At 38.5% G+C, this 25593-nt stretch overlaps 1 long non-coding RNA gene across 2 annotated transcripts; it reads left to right on the top strand.

Moving 5' to 3' along the window:
• Positions 1-4435: 4435 nt before the first annotated feature.
• Positions 4436-25423, top strand: LOC138742880 (uncharacterized). Of its 2 annotated transcripts, none has more exons than XR_011344483.1 (5): positions 4436-4841; positions 6671-6777; positions 9735-9875; positions 12205-12380; positions 25235-25423. It is a non-coding gene; the product is annotated as an uncharacterized lncRNA (long non-coding RNA). The 2 variants fall into 2 exon arrangements; XR_011344482.1 differs by lacking the exon at positions 25235-25423 and adding an exon at positions 21764-22243.
• The last annotated feature ends 170 nt before the right edge of the window (positions 25424-25593 follow it).

Raw genomic sequence — 25593 nt, 5'->3', positions numbered from 1 at the left:
AATTCCCTTTATCATTCCCACACAGGCATGTCTTTTGCCTCATTCATTACTAAAGTGAAGCAAACCATAAACTTGAAGAACATACTTAACAAAGTTCTGAGGCCCAAAACATTGGTTGCCCTTTGCTTCCTATAGATGCTGCGAGACCTGATTTTCTCCAGCACTTTTGTATTGCACATCATATTTTCCACCTGGGTAACCTACAATCCAGCAGTATGAAAACTGAGTTTTCAAATTTGTTTAATCCACCCCTATCCAGTTCCATAATTTCCCTAACTGTACTCAATTTTTCTCTAAAACCAGCCCTCTTCCTCACCTACCCACACCATGGTCTCTTCCCAACCTCTCTCCATCTCTGGTCTTTTGTCCAGTATTATCTCTTGGCCCCTCCTCAGTCGGCTCCTTTCCTCTCCCACCTCCTTTTCTCCTTGGTAATCCTTTATGATACAAGTCTCAAAAGGATCACAACCTAGAATGCTGTCTGTCCATTTCTCTCTTTGGGTGCTTCCTGGCCTGTTAAATCTCTGAACCTCTTTGTATTCGCAGGATTCCAGTATTTGTTTTGTTACTGCATTTATCAACCTGATCCCGTTACACTTGGAAATCAGATGTGGGAACAGCTCGCTTGTGCATTGAATTGACTTTGGTGTAGAAGTTTTTTTTAAACTAAACCATTCCAGAATAATTCAACATCAGGACAGTAGTACTTCTGTACCCAGTATTTAAGCAGATCATACTGAGGAGCTGTTAGACTTGGATTTTTTTTTTGAGTGATTATGGGTTGAATTGATTTTTGGTGTGTCAATTTTTAACATTAAAAATGAGGAAGGTATTGCTGTTTTCCACTCCATTGCAGTCTTTTGTATTTTGTGTAAAGTAAACTTTTGTTCACTAGTAAATCTGTCCGGATTAGCAGCATATTCAAATCATCCTCATTGCCTGCTTAGTAAATGTTTTGCCTTGTTATGCAATTTGCAGGTTATCTGTCATGTCAAATAGATTAATCTTTAATTTTGTTGGTGCTTTAACAAGTATGTTATTCTGTATATATTTTTATTTCTCAGTGCATTGTTTTTTCCTCAAATTTTGGCTTTTTTCCCCCAATATTCCAACTTGCTCAAATGGGTAAATGGACACACTGGTAGCTTTGCTTTAATTAAAAATTAAGCATGTGGATAGAACAAATGTAGCATGGCTCAGCCTTGTTCTGAACTGTAAAAGTCCAACTCATCATTCGTCTAAAGCATCCTTCATAATGGATCGATTGGCTCATAAAGGCATTCAGTATCCAAATATCTCACTAGCATACACAATTATTCTTTCCTGTCAAATAGTTAGCAACTTGTTCTATAAACTCCAGAAACCAGGAATGCATTGAAGACCAGGGTTGGAGTTGTCATGTTAACTTCAAAACACAAGAGCAAAATGCTTGAATAGTAACAGATTCACCAACTGGGGCATGAATTTAGAGATTAAAATTAATTCCAAGGCTTGATGTACGTGGCAAGAACTTGTAACGAGGCATGCGTCATTGCTAATTTGCGTGGTAGGTGTGTGTTGATTCATCATTTGGCAATTTGTGCTTCCAAGTCACGTATGTTCTTGAAACTTGTGCAACATTATGGCAAATCACTCAAATTTGTTCTTGATTTAATGGTTTTTAAAAAGTATCTCGTTTTTTAGAGTTACAGCGAACTAAATAAAATGATCTTGTGTTGCTTAGCTGTTCCTCCCATTCACATGAATGGTGCCTTCAGGTTCAGCAAGCTCTTCCCTCTGTGTGGTTTGAGAATTTTGCCCTCAGAACAAGCTTTACATCCATAAGCAACAGGCAAGAAAGTGCATAGTTTCAACATTTATCTAATTAATGTACTTTTGAAAATGACCTAATAAATAATGGAACAATGTAGATCTTGAATCTTCTATGTATAGCCCTTTGCAGTCGAAAATCAAGAGTTGATTTGCTGAGTCTGCAGAGACTGTTGATGCACTAAAGAAGCACAAACGAAAACTCTTCAATCAAACTTGGATTTGGCTGCTAAATCTTCCTGTACTATTGATGAGGTGGGTAATTGTAAATGGGATGCACCATTTATTTGTATTCTCACTCTAACTGTCCACATTTCATTTTGTGTTCATTTTTCACCTTTGCAACTGCGCCATTAAACCATTCTACAGTTTCTATGGCAATCCTTGCCTCAGCTTATCGCAAATATTCCTTCAGTCATATCTATCTCCTTGAACTATTTGATTTTAAAACAAACTCTTCTTTCTAAAAGTTATATTAAAGGTCTTCAACCTGAACTGATCATTGTTTCTCTTTACACAGACGCTGATGGACTTGCTGAGTATTTTCTGCTTTAATTATAGGAGATTATTACCTGAAATTTGTTCATTTTCTTCATTGAACGTTGTTTGCTTTATTGCAAATTGGAATCGTGCAAGTTTTTACTTTCAAGAATTGAGGATCATGGCTAGCAAAGTTTGATTTTCCAGCTTGTATCAAAGTATGCAAAATTTTAATCTGTGACTTCATTTTAATTTAACATCTATTGAATTAAGCAATTTCCCCCACAGCATTGAGTTCCTTTTCGGCAAATAGTTCTAACCTGATGAACATGTTGCCATCTGAAAAAAAGCTGCTAACTTGATGTTTCAAACTTGATGGTAATTGTCCCATTATACATAGGCTCAGTGTCACATTTCTGATCCTTGTGCTGCATCTGTTAATCCTTTAACCCATAAATGTCCAGTCTGTTCAACATACTGGAATCCTGTTTGCCTCTCCTCCTTCACAGTACTCTTCAAAGTCTAATCCTTTGATTTTCTAGTCACTTAATGCTTCCTTTTTTGGTTTGATCATGATTTTGCTTTTTTGGGAAGCTGTACTATCTTAAAGGTACATTACAAATGCAAGTCCCTGGCAAGAATTGTATGCCGATTTGAAGAGTTGGATGTGAAACAAATAAGTAATTATAAATAGGGTAAAACATGAAGTCCTAAGATGTATATCTGAACTGTTTGGATAGAGAAAATTGATCTAGTGAATTGTTAGAGATAAAAATCCTTTTATGGGAACAGCTGTTCGGCTGTAGAGAAGGAACTGCAACATCAATAACAAGCTTCAGCTCTAAGTGGTAAATGTGAAACCAGTTCTCCTAAAATAGATTATGTATGTGAGCCAAATACTTATTGTATGTAGTGTTTGCTTGTTGGGTGAGAAGCATCAGATAATAGTATAATATTCATTTGTAATTAAATAAGTTAAAATGTACACCACATCACTCCAATCTGAAAGCTCAATTTTTAAAGTGATTGTTGAAAGGACTCTCTGCTAGAATAGTGTTGAAATATTGCAGGGATTCTTGAACAGGAAAACTTCAATTAGTGTCTTTCTAAATTTCAAGCCTCAGTTTTGCATGCTGCCTTGTCGTTCAATCCTCTCTTTAAGTGAACTTCAGTATATGGAGGCTTTTGGATTACTTTGACTTTTTCATAAATGTTCATCAATGAGTTTTTACTCATTTTAAACTGTTTAGCAGTGGATGCCTTGATATGAAAGAAGGTTGCTGTCATGTTGAAACCCTTACTGCCCTTGCACATTTTTTCCCCATGAAGGCATGCCCAACTTCCTCAGACTCCAGAAATGAAACTACTGGTGTCATCTCTCCTGTAATCCTTTTTTTTTCTGCCTCTGGGGTAAAGGACAACTGCAAATTCTGTTCTTATGAAAGTTTTGAAACTTTCTATTTTTCTTCATGCAAATTAAAATGTTAACTGCAGTTTTGGTCCATCTCATTGTCTTTACAATGCTTTTCTCTCTTTTTCAACCCATTTCCAAATCGAGAATATGGATGGATCTATTCAGCAGCAATATTTCTTCTGCTTGCAAAATGACTTGTTTGCAATGTGGTGCCAAGTAGAAGGCAAAACTGTTGTCTTCCCAAATCCTGTCTTGTCAACAATACATAAATTCAGTGGATTCCTTGACTTGCAAAAAAAACAAAAATCAAGCTGAAAGGTTGCCTGTATTTGGTGTTAATCGAAGTTCATTTTAAATTTACAGATAGCTTTTCTGAAAGCTTGAATTGTTTCCTGCCTAACAGTTGTGCTGCTCTCTGTACCTTCACTTCCAATCTCAATGTTGAGCCTGACATTACTTTATTGAACTGCATGGTAAGAGGAGAGGACATGATACTTGAGCCAAATTTCATCCTGTCAGCAACAGTATTGCTTTTATATTCCTGTCACCGGGATATTTGTTTCAACTGCTTGTGTTATGGCTCTGCATAGCTATTAGCAGCCCTTTTAAGTGCTTCATTGCAAGAATCCAAAAGGGTTTTTAATGCTCAAAGCCTGCGTGATTACCTGTTTGTTTTAAAAAGGGTGAATTTACTTTTTATGCTGATGACTGAAAACGTGGATCGTGCGGTGCTTTTATGCAGGGGTGAATCACGAGCCGGCTTCCGAAGCTAAAGGAGGCGGGGCAAGTGCAGTAACACCGTCCATCACTCTCATGAAAAATACATGCCGGGAAGGGAAAGCGGCCTATTCTCAAAATGGTGACTGAAAAGCAAGTTCGAGTCCTTGTGGCGATCTGTGCAAGCAGTCTTAGGACTCGGGCAGATCTTCTGTTTAACGTAATCGCCTTTTTTGACCATATGGGTTCTTTAAAATTCACGGGCTGATGGCGTCATCGCAACGTTTGGAGCCACATTCAGCGGCAATCCTTTTATGGAGGAGGCGAAGCAACTTCGCTCTACCTCTGACACTACCCATCAAAGCAGAGGGAACCTGGAGCAAGATGGACCAGCCAATCCTTCTTTGAACCTTTTATGGAGGTAAGTGGAGTGATTACAAAAGGATGAAGAGATTTGACCTGAAAAAGTGTTTCTCTTCCCACAATGCTCTCTGAATTGCAAAATATTTTGAGAATTTTTGCTTTTTTTAAAATGCAGATTTAAGTGCAATAAAATGGATAGTTAAATGAGGTTGTACTACAACTCTGCTACAGATGTGTACATGTACACACAGACACTTTTATAGGCTGCTTATCTCTCTCCACCACTCACTCACTTCTCTCACTCTGTAGGAAATGCTGGAGCCACCACACCCACTACTCTGTTGAGTCTCTCAGTAAACCTTCCATTCGTTTCACCTCCCTCTACAACATGTCATGGGTGGGATTGAAAGTGGTTTGTAAGTGGACAGGAAAATTTGAATTTGAGCTTGGGTCTATATGTAGTTTTTAAAGAAATGTTTTAATAATCTGACTAAAAATTGTGAAAGAATTTTTAAAATCCACCTTTGAATATTTTTGTTTTAAATTATTTGAAATGCCAATTTAGTTCACTGCCTGTTAGGGAAATCTTGCTCATTCAATTCCATCTAACTCTTGATCCTTAGAAATGTGGTTGACTTTTAACTGCTCAAAATTGCCAGAATAAACTGTGGTACATCAAACTGTATCAATTATACACCATGGCCGGAATTTTGTAGGACAATATAACCAAGATTGTTGGTAACAGTGGGGAACACAAGAACTTCTGCACAAGGCCAGAGGTCTGGCTGTTGGGTTCAATTACATGTGGCTGTGACAAATCCAGATACTTGCACTTTTTCATTCTTATGAAACCCCCTCTGTGGGCATTTCAATGGGAGTCCAACTGAGAGATTTACTGAGAGGCAACCTTGCACTCAATGTCACCAAAATTAAGGAGCTGATTGTACTCCTCTGACTTTCCTGAAGTCAACAATCCAGTGATCATTGGGGACTCAGAAGTAGAGAGGTGAGCAAACTTGTTCTTGGGAGTCTCTATCTGAGATCCCTCACATACTGACACACTAATGGCATCATTAAGAAACACGTCATGGGTTTGGAGGGAGGTGGGAAGGAGGGACGGAAGGTGGGGAAAAAAAGGGAGAAAATGTCACTGTATATTTAAGAGGGAAATGTTTATGTATTTTGATATAGTTCATAGTGTGAAAAATTTAAAAAAAAAACATGTCAGCACATGTACTTCACAAGTCTGTGGATGTTTGGTATGACATCAGAAACCCTGGCAAATTTCTATAGATGTGTGGTGCAAAGTCTGCTGCCCAGCCACATCACAGACTGGTATGGGGACACCAATACCCCGAAGCATAAAGCCCTCCAAAAGGTAGTGGACACAGCCCAGCACATCACAGGCAAGACCCTCCCCACTATAGAGAACATCTATAGGGATGCTGCCGTCAGAGAGCAACAGCAATCAAGGATCCACATCACCCAGCACACCCTCTGTTCTCACCATTACCATCAGGAAAGGGGTATAGGTACCTCAAGACTTGCACCTCCAGATTCAGGGAAAGCTGCTCCCCCTCCAACATCAGACTACTCAACAGACTCGATCGGGGACTCTTAAGGACTCTTGCGCACTTTATTGATTTTATTTTAAAAATTCTGCATTACAGTCAGTTTGCATTTGTTATCTGCAGATCTTTATTTGTTTACATGAATATGTTGTGCACAGTTATTGTCCACTACCATTAAGTGGTGATTCTACCTCAGAATTTGAGTTGTATGTGATGTCATCTAGGTACTCTGACAATAAATCTGATGAATACTTGAGAAAATCCAAGCAGGCCAAAGTAATGACTGATGTTTACTGCTAGCATTTTGTGGTTGCAGGACATACCGTCTACATGGGCATCTTGCCAAGGATTCTCTGCCAACGCTTCTCCAATAACCAAACTCTGCCTTGAGTCACATGGTTATATTACCAACAGTAATCTGAGGTGAGTGAGAAATCAAGTGAATGAAGAAATTATCAGTGGTGGACAGCTGGGACTTTGTAAAAGAATGGAGCTCGTATCATGAAAGCTGTAGAAAGGATTCATTAAAAATAATTTGTGTGGACAATTGATCCAGAGAAAGGTTAATTTCAGTGAGATGAGATCAAATCTAGTCCAGGTAAATTGGAATCCAAATTTGGCCATCAAAACTAACCAGGCAAGTTGGGGATGTTTCAGCCATGTCTTTCTTTGGATGTTCTTGTGAGCAAGAGGAATAGAGAAATTTAAAGCTAGAGATTGCTGCTTGACCAAAGGAATAAGAGTTCAGTGCATTAGAGCCAGGGAGTATTGAGAACAATTGAGCAGGTTGTTGAAACAAATTTCAGTGGCGAGAAAAAGACAATCCAAGAATATGCTATCGGTATGTGAGGGATTGCAAGAGGAAAGGTAGGGCATAACAGACTACTAAAAGAAACCTAACCATTGAGGCATTGAGCATGACTGAGGTACTAAATGATGAACTTGCATTGCTTTTTACAAAGGAAAAAGCTGCTGGAGACTAGGAAAGAAAGACATGGAGAGATTTTGGATGGACAGAAATGAGCAAAGTACTAGAAAAGACTACCTGCATTTAAAATGAGTAAATGATCTTATTCAGATCAAATGCATCCATGGTCATTAAAAGAAATAAAGGAGGAAATTGCCAAGGCCCTGGCTATAAATCTTCCAAACATCAACAGATTCAATCACAGTACATAAGGGTTGGAAAATTGCATATGTTTTACAATTTTTTTTTTTGAAAAGCATTTAGGAGTATTTATAATCCACAACATCTGGTTTACTGATGCCTGTTGGAAAGGGAAGACTCAACTGATCAGGTTTATCAGTGACTGAAGCTGCTCTAGTATATGGACTTCAAAATGCAGCTTGTTAAATTGGAGAGCAAAAAATCCTGAGAGAAGCTCAGAAGGTTGCACAGCAAAAGTTTGGGCCTGAGTCCTTCAATTGTTAAACTACCACATTAGGTTTTTCATTAAGATGACAGCCTATGTATGAAATAATCTATAGCATCGTATTTGAAAATGATCTGTGTAATAGTAAAGTTGTACTGAGAACAAGCATTGAATTTCAGCACTTTTCTCTCCTAATTATTCACTCCACCCCGTTTAACTCATTTTTCTCTACCTGGTCCCTTTGCTTTCACTGACATCAGCAAATCTTCTGCCTCAGTCTATCATGCTTCGGCCTCTACTTGATTCACAAATCTCATATGGGCACCTGTCCTGCTCCTCTTTCCCGCTACCGGCTTCTCATTTCGAGTCTTGCTGATGGGCTCTGACTCACATTGTCAACCATTCCTTCCATTATGCTGCTCGACTTATTGAATTCCTTCAGCAGATTGTTTGAGGTCCTGAGAATTTGTTGCACTGGAAGCCCAGGCAGGTTCCAGGGTTTGGGCCTTAGACTTTTGCTTTTATTTATTTATTTATGTATTGGATTTTGGTGTACAAGGTTTAAAAAAAAAAATTCAAAACTACAAATGATACAAAACTTGATTTGTGAGAAGACTATAGATTTTGAGGTGGCTTATTGGCAGATGAATGCAATGTTACATTCTCAGAGGAAGATTAAAATGCTACTTGAAAAGGGGTATAAGAACAAATATCTGGCTGTGTACATAGTTTGTTGTAAGTAGCAAAGCAGGCTTAGAAATTTTTTTAAATGCATGGAACTTCATAAATAGAGGCATGGTCTGTAAGAACAAGGAAGTTTTAATGAGCTGTTATAAAACAATGAATTGGGTACAGCTGGAGCATAGAATCTGGTTCCAGATGAAAAGATCGAAAGGTTTTAAAGTTTGAGAGCAAGTCCTGTGACATCTGGATAAGAGAATTTAGTGATGTGGATAGCTGAGAGGGGCTTTTTTTTTCTCCCTTTAAGATAAGTTGGTAGTTGATGTGATGGATGCATTTAAAATCATAAGTAGGATAGATAAAGATTTCTTGCAACACCAGAAGGGTCTTTAGGATGAAATGGATTGGCAAAAAGATCAGCAGTAATTAGAAGAAAAACCACTTTTTGCATCAAGTAGATTAGAATCTAGAATCCATTGCCAAGAGTGACAGAGGTGAATCAATTGTGCTATTCAGAATGGGTCTAGATAATAGCATGAAGGAAAGAATTTGCAGGGGAGTATGGATAGAGTGGGACCAAGTGGGACTGCTGGATTGCTTTTACGTTCAGCTCTGTGAAGATTATAGGGTAAATGATCTCTGTTTTCACGATGCTATGACAGCACCATTGAAATGGGTTTGAATCTGGTGCTGTCATTGAGGAGTTTGAATGTCCTCCCCATGGCTGCAGGGGTTTCCTGTCACCCTTAAATTTATGGGGGTTGTAGGTTAATTGTGGTATTTAGGTGGCACTGGTTTATATACACATGGTTGACGCAGCGGTTAGTGCAGTGCCTTCACAGTACCAGCAATTGGTACAGTGGTTCGAATCCCCTGCTGTCTGTAAGGAGTTTGTATATTGTCCCACATCTGCATGTGTTTTCTCTGGTGGCCATGGTTTCCTTCTACCCTTCAAAAATACTGGTGTGTAGGCTAATGGGGTGTAAATTGGGTGGCTCGGACTCGTAGGGCCGAATTGGCCTGTAACAGTGCTGTATGTCTAATTTTTTTTAAAAAAAGGCCTTTTAGCATGTGTATGCTTAAAAATAAATAAATAAATAATTCTAGGGAAGCAGCTTCAAAAGGAACAGAGGTTATTATTGAATTTATAAGTAGTTTTTGAAGTACTAGGCATTTTGATTGTACGTTTCAATGATTTGTTCCTTGATTTCCCTCCCTCCTTGCCTAACATGCTTAATTTTCTGTGATGTACTAGATTCCGTGCACATTATTTATTAATATTATTTTGAATATTTCTAAGCACATTTTTTTTTTTTTTTTTGAAAGTATTGGACTGGACTTGACATCACATGGCCAAACTGACAAGCAGAAAAGACTTTCCTCAATGAGGGGATCATTTTACGTGTGTATTGTGTTTCAGGAATACACACTTGATAAATTTAGAAGCAAGGCATGACACTGTGGCATGTAAGTAGATTGTGAAAGGATGACTTGTAGTATCTGATGTTGATTGAAACTTAGACCAATTTTCATGGTATCTGTTTGCCCTTTGGTGTGATGCTAAATAGATGTCAAATTGCCACAGATATGGAAGTTTTTTAATATTAAAAAAAATTGAGTTGTATGGTTTTCCCAAAGCAATTAATGTCAATTAATTACTATTTAAAGTGCAATAATTTGAAGTCTCTTTATGCCTAGTTTTATTCAACAAACAACACAAAAAATTTGCTTCAGAAGCTTTTTTTAATTTCTTGCATCTCAACCTGGAATCTGCATTTTAGATTATATTTGGTAGTTTGCTGGTTAACATCAAGGGCATAGGATGGCATTCAACATAATCACCCCTTCAATATTTATACTCCCAAGTCATGAGACACAACACCCCACTATGCAATTGGATCATGGATTTACTCACAGACCACAATCGGTGAGGATTGGTATGGTATGATTAACATTTCCTCTGCATCACTACTGGACCACCACAGGGCTGACTTCTTAGCCCACTGTTCTTGCTGTCCATCATGGCTCAGTGAGACAACACCATCTACATATTCAAGATTCAATTTATTGTCTTGTAATATTAAAAAAAAAGGGTCATATTACACAAAGTTGCCTTTTGCCTGCTGTAAGGCACAGATTTTCCATCTTGGAAATTGCCAGAAGTCCCTCTTGCAGTCAGTGAAAGGGAGTTCCCCAGAGTCACCAAATGTCTGTGGATTCGCCTCCAGCGCTCCCACAGCTACATGGAGTCCAGTCCAAGCTATCGGCAACCCAAGTTCCAGATCCGAACCTCCAACACGATTAGTATCCCTTCAGTGCCCTCTTGCATCCCAGTTCTGATACCTGGTACAGTATAGCAAAGCCTGCCTTGAGCCAGTCTTCAGCAATCTGCTGGTGAGTGATAGTCCCTTGACTGCATTCACCCGCAGCCTGGCATGAGAGGTGGAGAGGGTGAGCAATCGAACAACATCACCCAGCGCAGATTCTGTTCTCGCTGCTATCACCAGGAAAGGGGCGTAGGTGCTCCAAAATCCACACCACCAGGTTCATGAACAGCTGCTACCCCTCCACCATCAGACTCCTCAACAACAAACTCAGGGATTCTTGAATGTCACTTATTTTTCTCGCCCCCCCCCCCCCCCCCACTCTGTATACCATTTCTTTGTTACATTGGTACAGTTTTTTGAACTACCAATAAGTGGTAATTCAGCCTTGCTCTCAGGACGAAGATCCTTGGGGTTCAATGATGTACTCTGACAATCTGAAATAGAAGTTTTTGTAGAAATCTTGCTTTTTGGTTTCTGGTGAGGTATTCCAACTATGGGAAATTTTCAACAAATGAAGTTCTGATATTTGTTCCTTTACAAAGCAATGGCAACTTTTATTGAGTACCTTGATCCTATTCCATCTGCAGTTGTGTTTATAAGTTGCTCAGTGGCAATATAACATCACCTATTGAAAGCATGCTTCACTTTTTATTGGCAATTACAGTCTAAATCTAAATACATTTATGTTTATCATTTATCAGGGTGGGGGGGGGGAAGAATGTCTATGGTACAGGTAAATGTTTCTAATTTTAATAGTTGCCAGCCTACTTTCTGCATTTTAAATTCCCTTCACTGGCAAGTAATTCTGTTCTTTCTTCAGATTGTGATCAGAACTTCTCGCCTCTGTGTACAGTGCTTTCTTCATGTGCACAGTCAGGGATAATCCCCTTGTAGTGCATGTCGAAAGAATCAAAGGCTTGTTGATCCAAACCAAGGCTTTTATTAACCAAAAGACTGGAGCGTATCACATGTAGGTCGACCAGTCCAGAATGATCTAGGTCTGGCTAGGAGCAACCCTTTAAGATCTGCCAGTAGATGTGGCTATGCTCTCAGCCAATCACAGCCAACCTATACTACAATATACACATATATACTTCAGTGATAGAATCCATACTATCATACCCCTGAACCAATCTAATTCAGACAATTGTTGTCTGATATCCTGATTTAGTTCTCCAGGATGCTCTTTCTTGTGAATGTGGTAGAGCCACTGCACTTGAAGCTTGGGTTTACTGTCTCTTGCATTCTGCAGTAGTTTATTTTACATAATCACAATCTTGCACCTACAAGTTCCCGCAGGATGGGCAGATACAAAATAGTGATGTAAAACTATACATTTGTTCAATTGCCATACGTATCTGGCTAAATCCCTGTATTCTTGCTAAGTCGTAACCTTAAACCAAATTTGACAGTTAAAAGAGTAAAAGAGGACATTCCAAGTGTATTCTTTTTCCATGTCCTTTCTCCAGGTCCCCAAACTCGCCATGGATCATCGAGTGATGAGAGTAAAACATTAAAGTCTACAGACACCATGATTTGAAGTAAAAACACAAAGCTGGAGAAACTCAGCAGATCAAACAGTGTATTCTGTATAGCAAAGATAAAGACACACAACCAATGTTTCAGGCTTGAGACCTTCATCAAGGTATGAGTGATGAACTGTCGTGGAGGGAAAATATTGTAGTTTATTGTTTGCACTGCATGTATTGAACACAACACAAAGATTAATGTTCTGTCCACAAAAGTGCTGCAGAAACCCAGCAGGTCACGCAGCATGATTTATGTAGCCAATGTTTTGAGCCTGAGCCCCTCGTCAAAATATTTGCTTTCAATGCCTGTAGCCATTTTTGTGTACTCCAGGGACATGATTTTTTTTTGATGGAAAACCTGACAAGCAGATTAGGATGTTTTATTTGATAAAATTCCACAGAAATGCACGGTTTTGGTGGTGGTCTTCTTGAAAAAAAATTCAGACAATCTGCTTCAATGTTTTCAATTAAAGTATTGTCTGTCACTCACTTTTGGTGCATTTTGTGGTTGGTGCAATGTTAAATTGTATTTCCTCCCTCATTCTGTTTTTCATATATTCTCCCTCACTCTGTCAGAACAAGAGAGTTTCTTGTTGGTGTCAATGTTCTGTATGACTGCTTCTTCCATATTTCTGAAATTAAAGACCCCAACAAAAGATTGCTATTTTCACAAAAAAATATTTTTTTCCCCATCAGCCTAAATACAGGTTTGGATCATTTCTGCACAATCAAGAGTTATTGAGATCTTGAATGCTTAATGAAGTTTAAAAGTGATATTTTAACCAAAACACATTCACAGCAAAATATTTGCTAAATTTTTACTTTTAATTGGAGTTCATTGGAATCTCTTGGAAGGATCTTTGATCTTTTAATGATTTGCTGATCAAATCCAGTTTTTCCTACTTGAAGGATGGTGTGAAAATTAACATTAAAAAAAAAACAAACGCAAGTGGGCTGAAACATTTATAGAGAGCACCAGTCTAAAACATGCTTGCTGGCAGTACTCAGCAAACCTGGCACCAACAGTAGAGAGGGAAAAAGTTGATGAACTTTCAGAACTGCATTTTGTTTTTCAGATCCGCAAGCCTGCAGAATATTGCTTTTACGAACTAATTTTCTTTGTGTTCTTCAATAAGAAAATGTTTTCAATGGGTATAGAATACTTTTATTCCAAATGTCACCTTCCCATATTACAAAAATAATTACACAACCAAAGTGTTTTACTCACTCAAGAATTTGAGTCATAATCTGGTCACAAAAGGCCTTCATTGTAACCTATTGTTAACAATATTAAATATTTGCTCATGTAAAGCTAAAATAGAAATTTGTTGTGGATGTTATGAAATATTCAATACTTTGCACCTTAAAAATGCTTTACAAAAGAAAGGAGATCTTGTCACCATCGATACCTGTCCTGTGGAAATGACCCATAGTAAAGCAGCGATCATTGGAAAGTAATGAAATGGGAGTTTTTGTGTCTGGATCATCTCCTGTGAGAGATGAGTAACAAAGAAGCTAAACATTGGTCCACTTTCACTACTTCCTGTGGAATGCAGCCTGCAGAAAAGATCAGTTACCCTTGGGGAGCTGAACCTTTGGTTGAGGATGAAGAAATATCCTCCGTTGAATTCTGATTATATTTAAGGATAAGATTCTGAGGACACAAACTGAGTAAAATGCTCATTTTTTCCTGAATGCTTTACAGAAGCCTATTTGAACAAGAGATGTGGAAGTTGATGTGAAGAATATAGAATAAATTGTCCATCCTAATTTTAATATACGATTTAGAGGTCAATTTTAGAAATCTTGGTTAAATCTCACTATAGTTAGAATGTCCCAAGAGATACATCCATCTCTCATGAATTGTTAACAGCGACTGATCAAACCAAAAGCTGGATGCCATGATTACCTTGTGCATAAAAAGAAGGACGCTCAAGCACTGCATTACAAAATGGTTCTGTTTTGAACTTGTTTGCTCCATTATTGCTGGAAATTTTGTGGAATTTCTGGCCTCCTTCCAACTTGCTGACTGATCCAATTATTGTAGTTTATTTTGAGTGAAGTTGAAATTCTGTTCTCCACACTCTTTCTATTTCTTCAACCAAAAATATTATTCAGCCAGCATTTCCAATAATTGCAGCTTTTTAAACGTTTTCATTACTATTGTTTGAATTTGTTGGTTTTCCTTGATGTATGGGCTACTCCAGTTACCTGCTTATTCTCTTGATCATTCACTTCATATTCTTGAATATTCTGCACATTGATCTTCTCTGGACTCGATCATGTTTCTAATTAATGTGTTTCAGCAACAACTTCTATTGCAAATAATTAATTTTAATACTTCCATCAAAGAGCACGTTATACTTTTCATGTATAATTAACTCCTCATGACCTGGTTCATGTGTATATTACTGAGTTTGGATTTCTACTGTCATAATTCAAATTATGAATATGATGTGGAATGCAATAATGAATGACTTGTATAGACTTGTTGAAATGGGTTCAGCTCATTGGGAATGGAATTTTTGCTGTACTTGGCCTGTTTAATTTTGTAATATCCAAATTGCAGTTTAAGGATTGGAACCATTTTGTAAATGCAATTGAAAGCTCTATGTTCAAAGCATTAGACTGTAGTTCATTACTGTATGAAAAGTGCAGTGGTGTATATTTCTGTTGGGTGGAAAGTCTTGAATAGATTTTGAAAGGTAAATTAATTATCAGAAACTGGTTCTACCTGTTACATCATACGTTTCTGCTGATTAGTTTCTTTCAATTCCCAGCCCTTTATCAGGCACTCCAGTTTTGTCTGTTTCAGCTTGCACGTTGAGATCAAGTAACTAATTGTAATGGTTAGATGGTAGTTAACATTCATACACTGTATCAATAAAGTACTTGAAGTATAAAATATAAAAGCAACAGTATTAGTTTAGCAGTTAGCGCTACTCTGTTACTGCACCAATAATTGGGGTTCGAATCCCATGCTGTCTGTAAGGAGTCTGTACGTTCTTCCCTGGGTTTGTGTTGGTTTCCTCCCACCACTCAAAAAATCGTGCAGGTCAATTTGGGTGGCACGGGCTCGTGGACCACATGGGCCTGTTACTGGGTTTGTGAGCTTCATCTTTACTGAGATGTATTTTGTCCATTGCAAATACTTTCTACCTCTAGGTGGAGGAAGTAAAATGTTGGTGTGGTAGTGGATTGTCTAGCTAACGTGAAACCGAGTGGGTACAAATGTGAATTTTTCAGATTGGCAAGACGCAAAGGGTAGTGATTGCGACTCAACAATAAATTTTATACAGCTACTCCCCAACTTGCAACCTATGCGACTTGCATCCATCTTCACATATGACCAAAATTTTTTAAAAACAAAATAATATAAAATGCATGATTACGGTGAAAATCGGCTGGTGTCCAACATCTTGCAAGAGCTGGCCTTGGTGGCCGCCATGTTGAGAGATCTCACTGTGTTTTAACTCCTTGCACCCCATTTTTTCTGATTCGGTTGCTCAATATCCTGTCTGTCAGATTTTAGAAGCTAGTAGAGTAGCTTCTGCGTAGTAACAGAATGAGAAGGATTTGGCAAAAGAGAACTTAAAGAAATCAATTGTTTTGCTCTTCAGTATCGCAAGTGGGCAATTTTCCCGTGTAGAGCATGTCAAAAGAATCAAACGCTTGTTGATCCAAACCAAGGCTTTTATTAACTAGAAGACTGGAGCATATCACATGTAGGTCGACCAGTCCAGAATGACCTGGTCTGGTTAGGAGCAATCCTTTAAGACCTGCCAGTAGGCATGGCTACGTTCTCAGCCAATCACAGTCACCCTACACTACAATCTGTACATATACACATTGGTGATATGTCCAGATTGTATGTCCATTCCAAGATACGACTGGTCATCCAAAATGAAATACAGATGTGTGTTAGGGAATATCGACATGCAAAATAAATGGTGTGGAAGGCACCAGAGATACAGCTGCTAAATTCACTGTTACAAAGATTGGCAGGAAAGTTCGTTGAGAAGTGAACTTGGAGGCTACAAAAGAATATAGATTAGGTGAGTGGCAAAGATTTGGCAAATGGAGAAATGTGAGATTGTCTATTTAGATGAGAAATATAAAAATAGATCTAAAGAACAGCATGGTTAGTGTAGCAATTAGCACAATTCTATTACAGCGCCAATGACCCAGGCTCAAATCTGACGCCGTCCGTAAGGAGTTTGTACATTTTCCCTGTGTCTATGTGGGTTTGCTTCAAGTGCTCTGGTTACCTCCCATGTTCCAAAGACATATGAGATTAGCAGGTTAATTGACCACATGAGTATATTTGGACAGCACGGACTCATGGACTAGAAGGGCCTTTTACTGTGCTGCATCTATAAATTTTTAAAAATTAAATTGAGATTGCAGAACTCCTATCCAAAAGGACTGAAGTGTTGTTCATTATTTGGTTCAGCAAGGTCATTAATAATGTTAATAAAATATCACCTTATTTCTGAGACAACTGGATAGAAAAATTGGGAGATTTGAATATCTGGGGCAATAGTGAGATCTGTGAATGCTGTGTCCAGTATTAGTCTCCCTAAGGAAGCAGTTCAGGGGTGGTTTACCAGACAGATACATGGAAATCTGCAACACAGTACAGGCTCTTGGGCACACAATGTTGTGTTGACCTAATCTACTCAAACTGCCTAGAAATTCCCTACTACGTTAGGTTCATTTTTTCTCAGTTCCATGTACTTGTCTAATAATCTCTTAAAAGATCCTATTATAATCTGCCTCTACCACTGTTGCCAGCAGTGCATTCCAACTACCCACAACTGTGTGTGTTGGGGGGTGGGGGGGAGAACTTGCCTCTTGCATACCCTCCTCTTGTATTTACTCCCAAAAACCTTAAAACTTTGCCTCCTCATGTTAGCCATTCCAGCCACGGGGCCATCCACATGATCAATGCCTTTCAACTAATAAACCTCTTTCAGATCATCCCTCATCCTCTGTCACTCCCAACAAGAAAAGACCAAGTCCACTCAATCTGTTCTCATAAGCCATTCTATCCAATCCAGGTAGCATCCTTGTCAATCTCCTCTGCACCCTCCCAATGGCATTCACATCTTTCCTTGAATGACATGATGAGAATTGAACACAATATTCCAAGTGGGATCTAACCAAAGTCTTGTACAGCTGTGATATTACTTCATTCCTTGTAACAGTTCTTGATCTCATTCCAATGAGAGTTTCTTATCAGAAAAGTTTGGACAAGCTTGGTGTGAATCCACTGGAGTGGAACAAAGTCTGTAGATGGTGTGATTGTAGTAAATGCACAATTACTGGAGAAACTCAGGGTCCCGCAAAGATATTCTCTGGCAATTTTGTGTATTTGAATCCCCTGGAACTTGGAGTGAGATTGAAATTTGGGATGCTGAAGAATTGACAGGATGGATATGGAGAGGATGTTTATTGTTGAGGGAGGGTCTAAAATTAGCGATAACTCTTTTTGGGTTTGCCCATTATTTTAAAAAGGAGATGAGATTACTTTTTGTTCCTCATAGGGGGCGAGTCAATAAAACTCAATGGAAACAGTGTTTGAATATTTGTAATCAGAGTTTCTTGCGAAAGAGATGAAACCTTATCAAGTAGGCAGGGACATGGTAGTGGAGTAAAGTTGAAAGGCCAAATGAATTCCAAATTTGTATACAATATGTAGGATAGGCATGGACTTGCCAAATAATCTGCCAGTGTTTGCTCTGCGTGCTCATTTATAATTCATGGCCATTTGGGTGTGGAGTTGAAGGAAGTTGACTCATCTTTATAACAAGCCAAGTATTAATTCGTGCAAGAAAGAAAATGTAGATATTGGAACAAAAATTTTCATCTGTTAATGTAAATTATAATTGGCCTCTCCCAAAAGTTTTCAGAAAATGTCTTGTGCTATTACAGCACCAGAAACCCAGGTTATAATCTGGCACTCTCTGTAAGGAGCTTGTATGTTCTCCCTGTGTCTGTGTAGGATTTCTCATGGTGCTCTGGTTTCCTCCCACCCTTCAAAATGTATGGGCAGGAGGGGGTTTAGAGGTTAATTGGGGTATTTGGGTGAAATGGGCTCATGGGACAGAAGGGCCTGTTTAAAAGTGTCTAAATTTTAAAAAAAAAAAAAACTTATTTATCTGACAATGAAGGCAAGCATGCCGTATTCCTTCTGCACCACCCTGTCTAACTGTTGCCATTTTCAGGGCTTGTATCCCTAGCTCTTGGTCTACCTTGCCAATACCTCTCAGAATCTTGTAGATTTCAGTCTCCTCACATCGTTCGGCAGTCCAAAGAGAAAAGTCCCAGCTCTGCTAACCTTGCCTCATAAGACATATTTTCCAATCCAGGAAACATCCTGGTAAATTTCTTCTGCACCTTCTTCATAGCTTCCACATCCTTCCTGTAATGAGGTGGCCAGAACGGAACACAAATATCACCAGATATTTGTCGAGTTGCAACATGACCTCTTGATTATTGAACTTAAATCCCACTATTTAAAGACCAACATCCCATAGGCCTTCTTGACTATCCTATCAATCTGCATGGATTTGAATCCTTCTGATTCTCCACACTGTTAATTATCCAACCATTAACACTATTAATGTTCTGGTTTGACCTTTGAAATAGTTTGAAGTGAGAGGGAGCAGATTTAAGAGTGACCTGAAGGGTAAATATTTCACGCAGGGTCATTGGAATCTGTAATAAGCTGCCAGAGGAGATGATGGACTGGCAGGTATAGGGATTGGTGGATGCCAGATAAATTTTCTTTTGCTTGAGACTTGCTCTTACAATGGCTAATGTGTACACCTGCATTAAAAGTAGTTTAAAAGACAAATATTACATAGTACTTAGACTAAACAAACTTAAGTTGGACGAATCTTTGAAAATATTTAACCGTCGCTACATCTGCAGGTTCCTCTTCCATGATGTCACCTGAAAGAGAAACAACCACATTATAGATATTTAACCCCCCCACCCCCCAAATTTACAGATAAAATCTCTGACTGGACCAACACATATGAAACAGGGATAAGTTTTCCTTTGCCAGTTGCTTAAATTCCAGATCCCAGGGGTTTTACTGCATCTGGAAACTTATTTGAATGAGCAAGTCATTGGGGGATTAGTATAGATGGGCAGAATGGTTGGCTAGGGTCCCTTCTGTCATTTAAGAGAAGGTTGGATGTGTACATGGAGGTGAGGGGGTTGGAGGGATATTTGCGGAGAGCGAGAGGATTGAGCTAGTGGAGTTGTTCAAGTGAACCGGTGCGGACTCGAAAGGCCGACATGGCCTGTCTCTGCTCTGTAAATGGTTATATGGTTAAGCGGGCTGCCTTGTTGCTGTTTCTATTATCCAATGCTCCCTATATTGCTGGAACTCGTGCAGGATTCCAGCAGTGGTCCAACTAGTCTTGTACACAGTCTGTGCATTGTGTACTTCTGCATCACTAAACTCCTAATTAAGTCCATCAGCCTTGCCCAAACCTAGCCTCTGATTGGATTCCCAGCAAGAAATTAAAAGGAAAGGGGATTATTATTTAATAATTTTAACTCTTTGTGTTATGCTTTAAACTATTTAAACTAAAAATTAATTTGTATCTACTGTAACAATTTCTAAAACTACATGTTAGTACTGAATTTGATATTTCGATTCATGCCAATCCAAGGCTGAGGCCTCCAGTGGGCTGCTTGGCTCTCTTCTGTTCCTTCAAGATGTCTTCCAGATACCAGATGATCCGTATGATTGAAACCATGCTTCTGAGCCAGGAAGAGGCAATGGGCAGTGAGGACAGATAGTCAACTAAATTCAGCTTAATTTGGACCACTGAGTTCAAATTAAGTTTACATATTACAAAGATGTGTTACTAGCTTGAAAGATGCTTCTGTATGCAATATTCCAGGGCCTGTCAGACTTGTATTCAGGAAGCAAACTCTCCATTTGTAATCCATATCTTTGGTGGGTTTTACACTTCCCATTGACAGGAGATATTTACAACCGCATTTCATGAATGTGGTGCTACTACGCCATGTGACTCAGATTGCAGTGCTGTACACCATGACTCATACTGCAGTAGTAAGCCCCTTGATAGTGACCTATTTATAAAATCTATAAAGGAAAGCTTGGGTCAACAGTTTGTCATGCTTAATGCCATATATCTGCAAATTAACACATTTAGTTTTTGTAATTCTTCTCCCTTTACACTGATGATGTGGATGATGAGCTGTTTTCATAAAAATAGATTAATAAGATGTATTAAATTAGAACATGACACAGAAGATTTAAGGTGTACTCTCAGCCATCTATCATGATACTGTTCTCCTTTAACCAACATGACAATAAAATGGATCGCTAACTGAACCTTGGGATCTCCTTCCAGTCTCCACATTTCGATTGTGATGTGCAGCACAGTAACAGGTCATTTCGGCCCGCGAGTCTGTGCCGCCCAATTTACACCCAATTAATGTTTCAAATGGTAGGAGGAAACTGGAGCCCCTGGGGAATTTTGAGGAAAAAATGTGATGGCTAAACAAATTAGACAATTGCAATAAAAGTAGACCAAAAATGAGCTATTGTGGAGAAGAATTGGGTGGAATTTCCATCATCAGAAATCCATGTGCCAAATCTGCTTAAAATTGTTATTTTTTGCTAAGTTATAGTGGGTCACTACAGTTATAATTCAGGTTATAGCTCAGACTTACCCCTCAGAATTGTTTCCCTATAACCAGTGTAAAGCTTGGAGGTCTATAGTTACACTTTCGCTGTTACTTTATTTTTTGAAAAAGGACTCAATATTTGTCCTTCAATTATCATAGTTTGATGAAGGGCTCAAGCCTGAAACATCAGTTCTGTATCTTTGCCTTTGCTATATGAAGGACATTGTTTGACCTGTTTTCACTCTGGTACCTCATTGGTGGCCAGTGAAAGATTTCAAAATCTCAGTTAGAGCCGTGGTAATCTCTTGCCTCTTTGAGTAGCCAGGGATAAATCTCATCCAATCCTGGAGAGTTATTTAATTCTGTAGATCTTTGAAAGATAGTAAATAGATTCCACCAACAGAAATGTCACTCTGATTAATTAGATTGACATAGTTTCCCAATCTGTAATTGATGTCCATTTCCATTTTTAATTGCTACCAAAAGATCACAAAAAAATGTACCACACAATGTAATCTTGGAAGTTGGTTGCTTTGGTTTAAATCTGGATATGTCAGCAATACCATATTGAAAAGAAAGCCTTGTACTGAGATGAGTTTTGGTGCCTTTTAAGAGCAATATAATATACCCATGTTCCCAATGATCTTCCTGGACCATATGCTGGTATGCTTCATTGAATTATTTGACGATGACTTGGAACTTATGATGCAAGCATTATCACTGGACTTCATTTCTGACTGAAGTTGAGATGATCTTGGTTCTGGGATGCAAATAATGTAAGTTGAAGAGTTTCTCATTATTTCTGTTATCTCCATTCCACCAGGAAACTTGTTGGAGGTGAAGTACAGCAAGAAAGATTGGGAAAACTTTTGGGGTGATGGTGCTACTTTTTTTTGGCTTGGTCTTCATAGAGATTTAGTCTGTGGAGCATACCCTGCAGAGGATGATGAAGTTAGCAGGAAAGACCATTGGGGAATCTCTTCCTAGCGAAAAGGACATTTGCTACACTCGATGCAGGCAGAAAGCAATAAACATTGTGAAAGATTTCATATATCCCACATGTAAACTGTTCTCCCTTTTGCCATCTGGCTGGAGGAACCATAGCACTCTGGGCCCTTGCATCCAAAGTGGGGAAACAGCTTTTTTTCACCCAAGTCATCAGGCTCCTGGACTCCCAGTACAGATGTGGATAGTGTGCCGTGAACTTTGTGTATATGTCTAAATACCATAAAAATAATACATTAAAATAATGTTAACTGCTTTCCTAACTTACATCTATGTAAATATTCTCCATGGTCCTAGAGAAATGCTACTTTGTTCTATGAACGAGTAATAAAGTTGACCATATTTGAACAGCCAATCTTTTGGACACGATTCTTGAGTTTGATCTAAATTGAAAATTTAAGCACCTCTGGCATTAAATTAGGTATGTTCTCCAGAATATCTTCACTTGCATCTATTACTCAGCATCTGAAAACAGATTTGTTCCATTGCTATTTTGTAGATAGCTTCCTGCAAGCTCTTAACTGACTACAATGAAAAAACATTGGCTGTGAAATCGGCTGTACACTTTTCTAGATCTTTCAGTGAGACTGTCTTCTATTTTTGCAGAAAAAAAACTTCAATGAAACAAGTTACTGACTTCCTCCTTAGAAATTCTATTATTGGTGCAGGTAAAAACCTTTTCATGGCAAGTCATTAAAAAAAAAAATCTGGATTAATTTAAACATGCAGTACTCTGCCATTTGCATGAAGAGCATTAAAATGCTCTTTAAAAAAAAAATCCAGAAGACAGCTTTGTCAATGTAGTATAAATGACAAAAGCTTTGTATGTCAATTTTGCTGACCGACAAAGCTTTTCAAATGACTCATCACTGATGTATATTAAATGTTGATTATTGATTGAGTTCACTATCATAAATATTTTGCATCCTATATTCAGATGCATGAAAATTGTTGCTGCAGCTTCAACAGTATGTAAGATGCACCAACCACAATTGTATAAATTAAATTACCATAATGCACACTATACAAAATAAATAAATAAAAAGATAAGTTTTCCCGGTTGCAGTTGGTGCAAAAGAAAATCTTTAAATAGGACAGACAAATCTTTTGGATGTTCTGGAGTAATTTATGGTTGAAGTATATGAGGAATTTGAGAGCCTGATAGCTGTTGGGTGATGAATGTGATGAGGATCTTTTACGATGTTGGTTGTATTCGAGACAACACCGCACTTGGATGTCTTCATTGGTTGGAAGGTCAGTGCCTGTAATTGGTCAGGCTAAATTTGCTACTTTTTCCACCTTTTGTCTTTCTGGGCACACAAATTTCCACACAGTGTTGTAACCAGTCAGTAGTTCCAACTTTAAAGTATTTGATGTGAAATCTTCTAAAATTAGTTAAAGTTGAGGCGTTGGGGCACTACCTTCACAGTCACCTCAAAGTGCTGGATCCAGGAGATGTCTTCTGATATGTGAATGCCCAGGAACTTGAAGGTATTAACCTCCACTGTCCTACCATGATGATGAATGATTGATCCCTTGGCTGTCCCCTCTGTATGTCCACAATAAGCTTGTTAATCTTTTTAAATTTTAAATTTAGACCTGCAGCATGGTAATGGGCCATTTCGGCCCATGAATCTGGGCTGCCAAATTTACACCCAATTAACCTATACCCCTGTTAGGTTTTGAAAAGTGGGAGGAAACCGGAGCGCCCTGGGGAAAGCCCACACAGACATGGGGAGAATGTACAAACTCCTTCCAGACAGTGTGGGATTTGAATCCCAGTCCTGATCACTGGCACTGTAAAGATGTTGCATTAATACTACTCCAACCGTGCCATGGCTGATGTTGAGAGCAAAATTGTTGTTTTTGCACTACACAAAGAGATTCTTCATGTCCCTTCTATATTCTGGTATTTGGACAGCAAATTTACAAATTGCACTGGAGCTGAACTTGACTACCCACTTGTGGGATAGGAACATAGGAAGTAGGAACAGGAGTAGGCCAAAAATGGCCCATCCAGCCTGCTCTGCCATTCAATACGATCATGGCTGATCTAAGTTATGACCTAACTCCACCTACCTGCCTTCTCCCAATATCCCCTAATTCCTCTATCATGTAAAAATTTATCTAACCGAATTTTAAATATGTTTAATGAGGCAGCCTCAACCACTTCCTTGGTTAGAGAATTCCAAACATTCACTACTCTCTGGGAAAAACTATTTTTCCTCATCTCTGTCCTAAATCTACTCCACCGAATCTTGAGACTGTGTCCTCTCGTTTTAGTTTCCCCTGCCAGCTCAAAAAACCTTCCTACATCTATCCTATCCATACCCTTCATAATCCTATATGTTTCTATAAGATCTCCTCTCATTCTTCTGAACTCGAGCGAATACAATCCTAGACGATTTAATCTTTCATCATAAGTCAACCCCTTCATCCCAAGGATCAACCTAGTAAACCTCCTCTGGACTGTCCCCAAAGCCAGTATATCCTTCCTCAAATATGGAGACCAGAAATGGACACAGTAATCCAGGTGCGGTCTCACCAGTACCTTATACAGTTGCAACATTACCTCCCTACTCCTGAATTCAATTCCTCTAGCGATGCAACATTCCATTTGCCTTCTTAATAACCTGCTGCACCTGCAACCTAACTTTTTGCGATTCATGCACAAGCACTCCCAAGTTCCTCTGCACAACAGCATGCTGTAGTTTTTCACCCTTTAAATAATATTCAGCTCTTTTATTTTTCTTGCCAAAGTGGATAACCTCACACTTACTAACATTGGGAATTAACCACATAATGTTGATAAATGAAAATGGGCTGTTGCCTGAAAAGAGAAGCAAAGATCCAGTTATGACTTGTCTTTTGTGCTCAGATATGAACATGAAATTTAGTCAGATTCAGATCCTTTCCATGCTGCCCCAGGTGAGTTAAGTCATCAGTTTTGTTCTCTAGGATAGGGTGGGGCTCAGGTTTCTGAAGCACCAGTTAAGCTTGCCTTCCAACATGTCTTTGTTCAGCAAAGCTATTTCCTCAACAAAAAAAGTAATGTGAATCTGAAAAATGTAATTATCATCTTGTATTTTTAATGGCAATTTCCTTCCCTCGCAAGCTCTTTTCCACTTGAATAGGATTAAAACAAAGTTAGGAATGTTTGCCATTTAAAAAAAAAAAAATAATCGTACACATTTTAGTCCTGTTCAAAAAGCTCACCTGATCCATCTAACTAGGAGAAAATGGAACTGCTATGATGGGTTTCTTGTAACATTACTCATTGCCTCTGCAGACTTGAGAATGGATGCCCCCTGGAGGGATGAAGATGCAAATGTTGATGACCATCTCTTATTGGAAATGTTCAGTTCAAGCATTTGAATGCATTATTTCATATTTTTCCAAAAATCACTTGAATCAAGGAAGTATTTTCTGTTCTGATAAATGTTGAAGTTGTCACATTAGTTGCTTTTATTTTAATGGATGCAGTTTTCATGGATTTTAACAATGTATATGTGTTTGTGAATATATAATTGTAAAGTATGCTTTACAGTGAATTAAATAATGATTTCTCATGGTGAACAAAATAATCCTAACTCAAAAACACTAATTTTCCCAATATCTGATCAAAAGTTTCATAACGTTTGATTTTTT

The sequence above is a fragment of the Narcine bancroftii genome, chromosome 9 (genome assembly GCF_036971445.1).
Source record: "Narcine bancroftii isolate sNarBan1 chromosome 9, sNarBan1.hap1, whole genome shotgun sequence".
Lineage (NCBI taxonomy): Eukaryota > Metazoa > Chordata > Chondrichthyes > Torpediniformes > Narcinidae > Narcine > Narcine bancroftii.
This window is presented reverse-complemented; position numbering and strand designations above follow the sequence as displayed.